Source organism: Lonchura striata, chromosome 8 (assembly GCF_046129695.1).
Source record: "Lonchura striata isolate bLonStr1 chromosome 8, bLonStr1.mat, whole genome shotgun sequence".
NCBI classification, from domain to species: Eukaryota; Metazoa; Chordata; class Aves; order Passeriformes; family Estrildidae; genus Lonchura; species Lonchura striata.
In genome coordinates, this window is record NC_134610.1 from 143,009 (window position 1) to 154,511 (window position 11,503).

General features: G+C 49.3%; 1 long non-coding RNA gene across 1 annotated transcript; it reads right to left on the reverse strand.

Annotated features, from left to right (window-relative positions):
- Nucleotides 1-8,974: 8,974 nt before the first annotated feature.
- LOC144246677 (uncharacterized) lies at nt 8,975-11,503 on the reverse strand. The gene is made up of 2 exons (XR_013340340.1): nt 11,198-11,503; nt 8,975-10,237 (listed from the first exon to the last, which is right to left on the reverse strand). It is a non-coding gene; the product is annotated as an uncharacterized LOC144246677 (long non-coding RNA).

The following is an 11,503-nucleotide window of genomic DNA, read 5'->3' on the forward strand; positions in this document are numbered from 1 at the left end:
AACAAAGTCCTCCACGACATCTGCTCCTAGAAAAGCCAAATAAATTAAACTATTGACATGAGCACGGACACTGGGGCAACCTTCCTTACTTTGGGCCTTGCCAGCAGCCCACAGAGCCTCACGCAGAAAAGAACTGAACGAGATCAAAAAGTGTTCGCAGTGACCTAGACACGTGCTCCTGACTGCAGAGGTACCTGAAAAACCCTCCAGACATCATCAGCTCCTGCTGAAGCAAACAATCCACCTTCGCTGTCTTGTGCCAAAAACACGCCCGTCTCTTTACAGGGAGACACCCTGCCAGGCACCGCCTCAGAGAAGAACCGAGCTGTACTGGGGGGATACACCCAGCCAACGTGTACAAGTTAAACAGAATTTTCTGTCAGAACTGGGACTTTCAGCACCCCCCAGGTGCTACTCGACTGCCACATACACAGAGAGGGCTTCGTGAGGTGCTCTGCGGTTGGCCAGTCCTGTTCCAAGCCCTGCTGATGCCCCTGTGGTTTTAACGCTGTCCTCAAGGAGGTAGTAGAACCTCGCAGTATTTGCCCCTGGAGCTTAATTTCTGAAGTTTTCCTTGGGAAACGCATCCATTTCCTACTTAACAAGGCAGTCCCCTCTCCCTGATCTCGGGAAGAGCTGCCCACAGGCACGGGAAACACCTTCCTCTCCTGATCGCCATGCTCTGCCCTTAAAACGCTGTGTTACTGAGGCCAACTACTTCCAGACCAAGACTGTCCATGCAGGGACAGTGTCCCTTCTCTTCAGGGTCAGGGAATTAGGGCAGAAGCACCTACAGAGCTTCAATGCCCCTCTTGAGCACAAAACACCATCAATCTGCACCTCCTTCTGCTTGCAGGGAAGGTAATAACATGCCTCAAGGTAAAAAATTATAAACGGTAAAAAATTATTACAAGAGAGTAGAAATGATGCCACTTTCACTCCACTGCTAGAAACGACACATAAAACATAAAAAAAAAAAACTGTACCTGTTCCGTTTTCAGACTGAAGCAACAGCATATTCCTGGCTGCTAATGCAGCAGGGACAACAGCACTGAAGGGAAATGTCTGGATAATCACGCCTTCATTTAAAGAGAACACAATTTCCTCATCTAAGCCATCACTGCCCTCCATCAGAACAGCCAGCATATCCACGACATCTAATAAGTGAAGGAAAAAATGTAAGCAGAGGATCCAGACTAACTGGGAAAACAACAGAGGTAGAATGCAACATTCCAGGAACACAAGGTATCTTTTTAGTTCCCAAAAAACCCAAAAACAAAACAACAACAACAACAACAACAACAAAAAAAACACAAAAGCAAACAAAACAAACAAGAAAACCTTAAAAAAAAAAAAAAAAAAAATTCAAAGGCACATTTGCCAGGCAATACAATGTTGGGGGCAGCACAAAAATCACAGCTGTACTTCATTCTGCCTTTCAAAGCTGCTGTCCAGCACAGGTTGCCCAGAGAAGCTGTGGCTGCCCCCGGATCCATGGAAGTGTCCAAGGCCAGGCTGGACAGGGCTTAGAGCACCCTGGCATGGTGGAAGGTGTCCCTGCCCATGGCAGGGGGTGGAACGGGATGAGCTTTAAAAAAAGGTGCCTTCCCATCCAAACCCTTCTGGGATTCCACGATTCTGTGAACAGCTTCAGGCAGGACTACATTTCCATTGTAGTTCAATAATGCTGCTGCAAGAACACGAAGAGAGATTTCAAATACTGTTAAAGTGGCACAACCACATCAAAAATTACGTCTGGGAGTAAAGTGGAAACTCTGCTGATTCCAAGGACACATGGAGGGCTGAATCCTGGAGATCCTTACATAACAGGATCTCTAGAGTTATCCATCCCCAGTTTGTTGCTTAGGGTTAGAAAAGGTAGCCCCAAGTCGTGGAGTTCTGTTCTTAAGGGGTTACCACATACCATCAATGTGAGAGACGGGGATGCTGATGTTTGATCAGAGTCCTGTAGCAACCTGGAGCACGCTGGCTTCCCGAACCAGGTCTGCTGCTTTGTCCGTGTAGCGGTAGGGCTTTGTCCTCAGCCTTCAGCAGGATCTGTCAGCAAAGGTGGAGAGAAAAGTAGAGTGCAGCGCCTCTCAAGCATGGGGGAACCATGTGCTGCTAAGGAAGACCACGTGCTGAAAGTGGTTTGAAGCCGGGTGGGTTTTGGGAGGACAAATTCCATATTACTTCTGCAGGATTCTGTCTGCAGTTCCTGCTCTACAAACCAAATACATCAAACGACAAAAACAAACAAATAAAAAAAACCCCACATTAAATTAACAACAACAAAATAATTATTCCTACCTCAATAAACCCATAACGCCTCGAACCATTCCAAGGAGGGCGGCAGGAGGGGCGGGCAGAGCCAGGGCCCCGCTCCGCCGCCCCGGCGGCATTTTCCGGCACGCGGCCGCTCCCGGCGTCTGGAGAGGGGCGCGGGGCCGGGAAAGGCGGCGCAGCCCTGCTCCGATGCCGCTCGGCCGCGGCCCGGGAGCGCTGCGACCGCGCCTCCGCCGCCCGCCGGCACCGGCCCCACCGGGCTGCCCTCGCCGCCATCCTCGCCGCCGCTGAGCCGCCTTCAGCCCTCCCCTCACTCACAGACACCGCCCCACTCGCCGCTCGCTCCCGCCCCGTCTCGGTGGTTTTGCCGGGCGCTGGCTGGGGGGCTGCAGTACCACCCTCTGTCCACAAGGCGGCAGCACTTGTCAAGAGAGTGCGCGACAAGCACTCGCAAGATGGCGGCCCGTGAGGACCTTGACGGAGACAGGCGTTTTGCCGATGCCTGTCGGCTCGTGCCAAAATCCCGCAGGCTCGCGGTGCTGCTGACCCCACAGCCCGTGTGCACGGCACCAGAACTGCCGCGGAAAATCCCCTAGGGGGGCGCCGGCGGTGCGGGCAATTCAGGCAGTGTGGAAAACAGACACGGGTCCTCGACTTTCTTGTCCTCGTTTTTGCACCCTCTTGAGAAGGTCAAGCCGAGTCCGCGCCAAGCCACTCCCAAGATGGCGCCCGCGGGCTGTGTCTGTAGTACCCACCTCTGTCCACAAGGCGGCAGCACTGCCGCCCGCCACCGCCGGGGGCCGCCGCTCGCCTCGGGGCCGCGGGCGGGGCAGGCGGCAAAAAGAACGGGCGCCGTCCCCTCCGGAACATCCTCGGTAGCAAATGCCCCAAAATATCCCGCGCGGAAAAGAACGCCAACAAAAAAAAAACCCCTTGCCTCTAACCCAACAAGAACCAAAAGAAAAAACCTTTTCTTTTAAACTGCATTTCAATGTATTTTATTTTTATATTTTTCATATTTATATTCACATTCGGATTTATAATGTATATTGATGTATAACTGAATTTTTATAATTTCTTACATTTATTTCTATTATATTTTATTCTATTTTAGTACATATCTTAATATATTGCTTATATATTTCTATAGTTAGATTTAGATTTCTAGAAGGTTTATATTGCTTAAAATAAACCCCTGCCTCCATCCAAGTCAAAATCTTTAAAAAAATCCCATTATTTAAGCTCCGTTTACGTTTATCTCTATTTTTTGCATTTATATTCAAATTTACATTTTAAATGTAGATTGATGTATGATGTTATTTATAGCCTATCTCTTCCTAATACTTATTTTTATTTTTTTATATTTTTATATATATCTGTATACATTGAATATATATTTCCATATTTAGAACGATATCAAAATAAAATGTATATTCATATTTTTTCTATTAAAGCCCCGTCTCTAACCAAATTTAAAAAAAAAAGCTCTGTCTATAAGCAATACTTGATTATTCATATAATTTTTCATCATTATAGTCACATTTGTATTTCTACTTTACACTGATGTATTTATAAATATATATTATATATATTATAAGGTAGCAAGATAGATAAATTATTATTTAAACTCTATTTCGTACATACTGCTAATACTTATATTTACTTACCACTGAATTTTTATATAGATCTTAATGTATTTAGGATATATTTCTACACATAGATTTCTAATTTTATTTTATTTATATTTATAATTTTTGTAATAAAACCCCTACCTACTACCAAATAGAAAATAAAAATCCCCTTTATTTTAAACGATATTTAAATATTTCTATATTTTATTTTTAATAGTACTTATATCTTCTATCACAATATATTGAGGTACTATATTTTGATATATAATATTTATGACATATAATGCGTTATAATAACACATGTACTGTAAAATATGCATTATGTACTGCATTGATTTCTATTATTTTGTAATTTTTATATTTATATATCCACACGAATTAATTATACAACTCTATATGGTTATTTTGCTTGTATTTATAATCTCTATTTATATGTATTTATATATACATATAAAATACTCTATATCAAACAATATAATACCTAATAGTAATGGATAACATTATTTATGTTACATGTTTTATTTATATGTATTCCGTTTATATTTAAAATTGAAGGTTTATATTCCATTTTCATATTTATGCATTTCTTTTGTTTCATTAGAGTTATAGTTAAAACTTTGCAGTTATAATCCAATTCCTAAAAATAAAATGCCAAAACAAACAGCATCAAATTCCCACCAATACCATCCAAAAAATTCAGAAAGGCTCCACCAGCCAACCAACTACCAGCAAAAAAACCCACACTACACTCCTTTCACTAACAGTTCTTATCACATCACAAAAACGAAACAAACATTTAAAACAACCTATAGAAATCCACACAGCAAATCACAAAAACCACTAAAATGAAAAAAAAAAAAACCCAACTAACTTACTATACTGCAAATCATACAACAGACCCCGAACGTTTCTAAAAAAAATAACCAAAACTCTACCACTACACTAACTCATAAAGAGAACCCAATGCTCTATAAAATGAACTAAAAAAACCCACCAAATAATTACAGATATTAAAAAATCGAAACCACGAAGGAAAAAAAATTCACCACCCAGATAAAATAACTGCGCATAAAGACCCACCATAGATAGACCCATGTTCCCAAAAATAAAACTAATAAAAAAACAACAACCAAATACATCAAACTAAAAAAAAAAATATATATATATTAACAACAACAAAATAATTATTCCTAACTCAATAAACCCATTATGCCTCAAACCATCAAAACACAAATACCACCTAGAAATAAACACGTCGCCAAAAGAGAAATGTAACAATTTTAATAACTCCCGAACTCTCTGCAACAATAAAACATACACGGCAATCAAATATGCCAAATGCATAAAACCCCTATAACATAATAAACAAGAATGCAATAATCAATATTAAAAAAAAACCTCACTGATTAACTACAGGACACTACCTCAAACCCACCAAAACAAACACTACATATGCTCATGCTAATAAAAGCCTTCACAAACGAATTAAAAACCTAACGTCTACTTCATGCTACGACCCATAAAAACCATTGTAAACCTTTAAGAACACATTCTTTAGAAACATAAGAACGGATCAAAAAGAAATCCAACAACACTCAATCAAAAAAAACCCCCTTGTCATGCGCACCTGAAGCAAGAACCGTAACAACCAAAAAGTAACACCATGGCCCTTCTCCTACAGCAACTACGAACAAAAGAAAAGGATCCCATAAATTCCTCAAAAGCAGCGCAGCGAGGGAGGCTGGAAGATGCGGAGCCGCGCTCCCGGCCCCGGGCGCAGCGCGGCTCCGGCAGGAAAGCGGATCCTCCGGCAGGCAGAGGCGGCGCCGCGCCGGCAGACCCCCGCCCGCTGCCCCCGGCCCGGCGGGGCCGGCACCGGGCCCGGGGGGCCCCGGCGGCGCCCGAGCCCCGCGCCCGGAGCGGCGGCACCGGCCGGCGCCGGGGCGCGCCGCCCGCGCCGCCTCCCCCGCCCGCCGGCCCGGCCAAAGCTCCGCTCGGCTCCGCACGGCTCGCACCGGCGCGGCTCCGGCGGGCCCGCGGCAGCCCAGCCGCGCCCAGCTCCCCTTCCGCCCCGGCCAGCCCCGGCACTGCCGCCAGGGCTCCGCGCCGGACCCTTCGCTGCCGGGCCGGGGGCAGAAGAAGCGCCCCGAATGCAGCGGCACAGCGCGATCCCCGCCCTGCCAGCGCTGCCACGGCTGCAGCTCCCTTCCTCTGAAGGCCCGACAGTGACGCCACGCTCCAGCGCTCACCTCACCCCAACGAGGGCACAGAAACGTGCGCTCCCCCCCTTCAATTGCGTCCCCTAGAAGAGCAGAAAACAAGGGGCCTGCCTCAAATAATGGTAAAAGGGAGAATTTTACCTCAATCCAAACCTCTTAAAAGGCGGGACCACAGGACTGACCCCTCCATTTCAACCTCAGGATGACGAAATTTCAAAGGGAAAGGACAAAAGCCCCCACTACAAAGGCGCACCGGCTCACCTGTTTGGCTACTGCTTCCCGGCACAAGGGCACTCGGCTCCTCCTTTGAGCAATGCTCCACGTCTCCAAGTGCATATCCAGGTGATCCCCCAGACCCCGTCCGAAGCACTCACCGTCCTTCCAGGAGACAGCCCCGGGAGCCCCCCATAAACTCCTCTTCTCCAGCAGCTCCGTGCAAAAGCGATGTGAGGAAAACCCCCTAAATCAGCCCTCGGAGGAGCCGCCCCCTCCTCATCATCCTCACAGCTCACACCTGGGGCTGCTCTGAGCCCCCATCATCCTAACAGCTCACACCTGCCGCTGTTGCCACTCTCCAACAGCGTCTCTCCCTCTCCAGCACACAGCGCACTTCTCACAGACACAGATCCAACAGAAATCTGCTACGGGTGTCAGCTTTTCTTAATCCATCTGGTTACACGATTAAAACACATACATGCATTGATGGTCATTGAGAGAAAGCTTTCCCCTGGAGAAAATAGTCACTTTGGTAGCACACTTTGATATATCTGTGGAAAAGCAGAATCAGCACCAACTCCTAAGACCCCTGCTGAGGAACCCAGCCCTCCTTGGGACACCCAAAGCAGCAGACCTCGAAAAAGGAGGGGAAAAATGAAGCTTGGAGTGGAAAAAGAGGATAGAAGTACAGAAGCCTTTAAAAATGCCTGCATGGAGCAATAGTGGGAACCAGTCACATTTCTTCTTTCCTTGCTTTCTGTGATGACATAAATAGAAAGTAAGAACACGTTAAACAAAAGGCAGAGCTAGGATTTTACAGGTCTTTATTTTGGCAGGCTGGAATGACAAACGCCTCTTCCGGGGCTGCGACACGTTTTGAGGAATGGCAGAGAACGGAGGCAAAAGGTGCCGGGGAGCCCTTTCTGTTCCATTTAGCCCCTGCAGCTGCTCCGCTGGTTTCAGGGCACTCGCTTGGTTCGTTCCTAGAGAAAAAGGCTACGGCATGATTTTCAAAACTACTGCCCATCCACAGTCAGAGTTTCCTACATTCCTGGGTACAAATGAGTGGATCGAGAGAGGGCTTCTTTTCAAATTAGTTTAGCCATAGCTTCCTATTCTTTACCAATACCTGTGAAAACGAAACACTTGCCAGGTTTTAGTATTCTACACACACCCCTCCCTGGGAATTTTGGGGTAGCTTTGGGTCCCTCTGCGGGACGGCACCCAGCGTGACCCCCCCTCTCATCTGCCACCCACCCGCTCCCCCACCGCAGTGTGCGTCCCTCTCCTAGCGACCTTGGGGTGCCCCAAATGACATCAGAGCCCCGAGTCTTCAGCCCCTAACCCTGACTCCCGAAGAAGGCACAGGACGAGTCCAACTGCCCCGGACAGCAGCCCAGCACTCCCTTCCAGCCCTTCCCACGCGTCCATCCCCCCAGAAAGGGACTCCGCCGCAACAAGGAAGGGGGGGCAGCCCCCAGAAGGCTCGAAGCTCCTGCCCCGCCTCGCTGTCGCGGGCCAGGGCCAGAAAGAGGGAGCGGCAGAGGCGGCGGGGACGCGGCACGGCCGGCACGGCACAGAGCGGGGGCCGCTCGCAGCGCGATGCCGGCGGAGCCGCAGGTCCGGCAGCGCCGGGGCGGGGTCCGAGCGGCGCGGGGGATCCGCCGAGAGCCTCCGGCCCCGTGCGGGGACTCCCGCAAGGCCCGGGGGGCGCCGGGCTCCGGCCCTCGGGGCTTTATTCTCCGGCGCCCCGAGCCCCGCGGCTGCGGGGGAAAGAAGCGAAGGGGCGACGGGAAGAGAGGAGGGAGAGCGGGGCATGCGAAAGGTCGGGGAGGGAGGACGGGCTGCGGAGGAAAGCGGGCGGGGAAGGGAAAGGCCGGCAGGGGAGGAAGAGGGACGGTGAACAGAGGAGGGAGAGAGGGGGAATGGAACGGAGGAGCAGGGCAGGGACAGGACAGGAAGGAGCCGAGTTTGGGGGGGGACACGGAAACGGGGGAAAGAGAGGTAACTGAGGGGAATACGGGGAGGAGGATGGAGCGGTAGAGAGAGGGACAGGAGGGGATCCTCCCAGCGCCCCGGCTCCGCCCCGGCGCCCCGCCCTGCCCGGGCTGCTGCGCTCGGCCGAGCTCGGCTCGGTTCGGCTGGACTCGGCTCCTCGGCCAGCTTCGGCTACTTTGGGCCACGCTCGGCTATTACCAGCCGCATTCGGCTCGATTAGCCTCTTCGGCAAAGCTCGGCTCGCCTCGGCTGTACTCGGAGCCGCTCGGCTACGCTCGGCTCCTCGGCCAGCTTCGGTTACTTTCGGCTAAGCTCGGCTATTTCCGACCGCATTCGGCCCCACTCGCCTCTTCGGCGCAGCTCGGCTCCACTCGCCTCCACGGGCCCTCCCGGCCACTTTCGGCCACGCTCGGCTATTCCCGCCCGCACCCGCCTCCATTCGCCCACTCCCACAGCTCGGCTCCCTCCGGCTCACACATTTCCTCAGGGCACCTCATTCCAGGGCACACAAATTGCAGCCCCTAAAGGCTTGCGGCTCTTTCAACACACACTTGTAACTCAACTCTCGGGACAGAGCTGATGGCTCCTTTAGGACAAGAATAGTTACATCTAAAAGCAATTCCCTCATTTTGCATCTCCTTTTCATTTAACCCCCCCCAAAATCCCATACATATCACAAGGAATGTGCAGTTCTGGTTTCCCCACCCTCCGTATACTATTTGTACAAAGGACCTGGCCACAGCACACACAACTGAATAAAGCCCAGCTTCAATAATCAGAACAACTGACATTTGTTTACAAATTAGGTGCAGTTTTGTATGGTGCTGCGTACCCTCGGAGGCGAGTCGAGGAAAAAGAGCTACAGCACTGGAACCTAAGTTTTAGCAGCTGAGTCATTTGTAACTTGTGCCATAAAGTAAACCAAGCATCACTACAGTATTATCTGCTGAAGTTCTCCACTGTAGGTTTAAGGTACAGCAGCACGTGCTTTACTCCCAACAAAAGCTGCTCAGGTGGGGGGAGCCGGGAAGCCAAGTCTCTCCACTTTGTCTGAACACCATCTTCCAGGAAGGTACTGCTTCCTCTCTCCCAGGCTCCCTTCAGCAAAGTAGCAAATACAGAATCCGGTGCCACAGAAGGCTCTTGCCTGACCTCCTTGTGGTTTTCAAACTGTTCAAAGCGAAACAAAAAGCGTAAGAGAAAAACAGTGATGAGTATGAAACAAAAGTCTCTTCAGCCACCTTTGGTTTGAGATGAGCTCTGAACTGAAGCTCTGGGAGCACAGGCGTGCAGTCCTGCTAGAACAGAGCTGTCCAGTAGTGTCCCCAGGGGTATCTGGAGTGTTCACACTGCTGAACTGAGAAAAACTCACCAAACCCAGCCCAGGGGCCTGTGATCCTCCACCCACCCGGGGGAACTCCGGGCACTGTAAACAGAGGCCACAGCGCACACCAGGCTCTGCTGTGCCTGCTGAGGAGTCTCTGTATGAGCCCTGAGGCCTGGTATCGCCTCCCAAACACCACAGAGACCTCTTGTGTCATCAGAGAAAAGCCCTGGAGCAAACGTGTGTCCCCAGCACGATCAACAAGGATGCAGAATTACCTCCTCAATAAAAACGCTGTTCCTGATGGAAATGTAACCTCTGTCAACTGTGAGGATTTTATAGGAATACTGGCTCAAGAATTCAGTGACTTCAGGTATTCCATACCACAGGTTCCTGGGACTACTTGGGCATCCAGAGTCTATAGTATCGGTTAAACTGGTAGAGCTGAGGATACTTAGCAGCTTTGTCACAGAGCTGGAACGTCAAGCAGGGAGAAAGGGGCTCTCTCGGAGAGTGCAGGAGGCCAGTGAAAACAGCAACAAAGTCCTCCACGACATCTGCTCCTAGAAAAGCCAAATAAATTAAACTATTGACATGAGCACGGACACTGGGGCAACCTTCCTTACTTTGGGCCTTGCCAGCAGCCCACAGAGCCTCACGCAGAAAAGAACTGAACGAGATCAAAAAGTGTTCGCAGTGACCTAGACACGTGCTCCTGACTGCAGAGGTACCTGAAAAACCCTCCAGACATCATCAGCTCCTGCTGAAGCAAACAATCCACCTTCGCTGTCTTGTGCCAAAAACACGCCCGTCTCTTTACAGGGAGACACCCTGCCAGGCACCGCCTCAGAGAAGAACCGAGCTGTACTGGGGGGATACACCCAGCCAACGTGTACAAGTTAAACAGAATTTTCTGTCAGAACTGGGACTTTCAGCACCCCCCAGGTGCTACTCGACTGCCACATACACAGAGAGGGCTTCGTGAGGTGCTCTGCGGTTGGCCAGTCCTGTTCCAAGCCCTGCTGATGCCCCTGTGGTTTTAACGCTGTCCTCAAGGAGGTAGTAGAACCTCGCAGTATTTGCCCCTGGAGCTTAATTTCTGAAGTTTTCCTTGGGAAACGCATCCATTTCCTACTTAACAAGGCAGTCCCCTCTCCCTGATCTCGGGAAGAGCTGCCCACAGGCACGGGAAACACCTTCCTCTCCTGATCGCCATGCTCTGCCCTTAAAACGCTGTGTTACTGAGGCCAACTACTTCCAGACCAAGACTGTCCATGCAGGGACAGTGTCCCTTCTCTTCAGGGTCAGGGAATTAGGGCAGAAGCACCTACAGAGCTTCAATGCCCCTCTTGAGCACAAAACACCATCAATCTGCACCTCCTTCTGCTTGCAGGGAAGGTAATAACATGCCTCAAGGTAAAAAATTATAAACGGTAAAAAATTATTACAAGAGAGTAGAAATGATGCCACTTTCACTCCACTGCTAGAAACGACACATAAAACATAAAAAAAAAAAACTGTACCTGTTCCGTTTTCAGACTGAAGCAACAGCATATTCCTGGCTGCTAATGCAGCAGGGACAACAGCACTGAAGGGAAATGTCTGGATAATCACGCCTTCATTTAAAGAGAACACAATTTCCTCATCTAAGCCATCACTGCCCTCCATCAGAACAGCCAGCATATCCACGACATCTAATAAGTGAAGGAAAAAATGTAAGCAGAGGATCCAGACTAACTGGGAAAACAACAGAGGTAGAATGCAACATTCCAGGAACACAAGGTATCTTTTTAGTTCCCAAAAAAACCCAAAAACAAAACAACAACAAC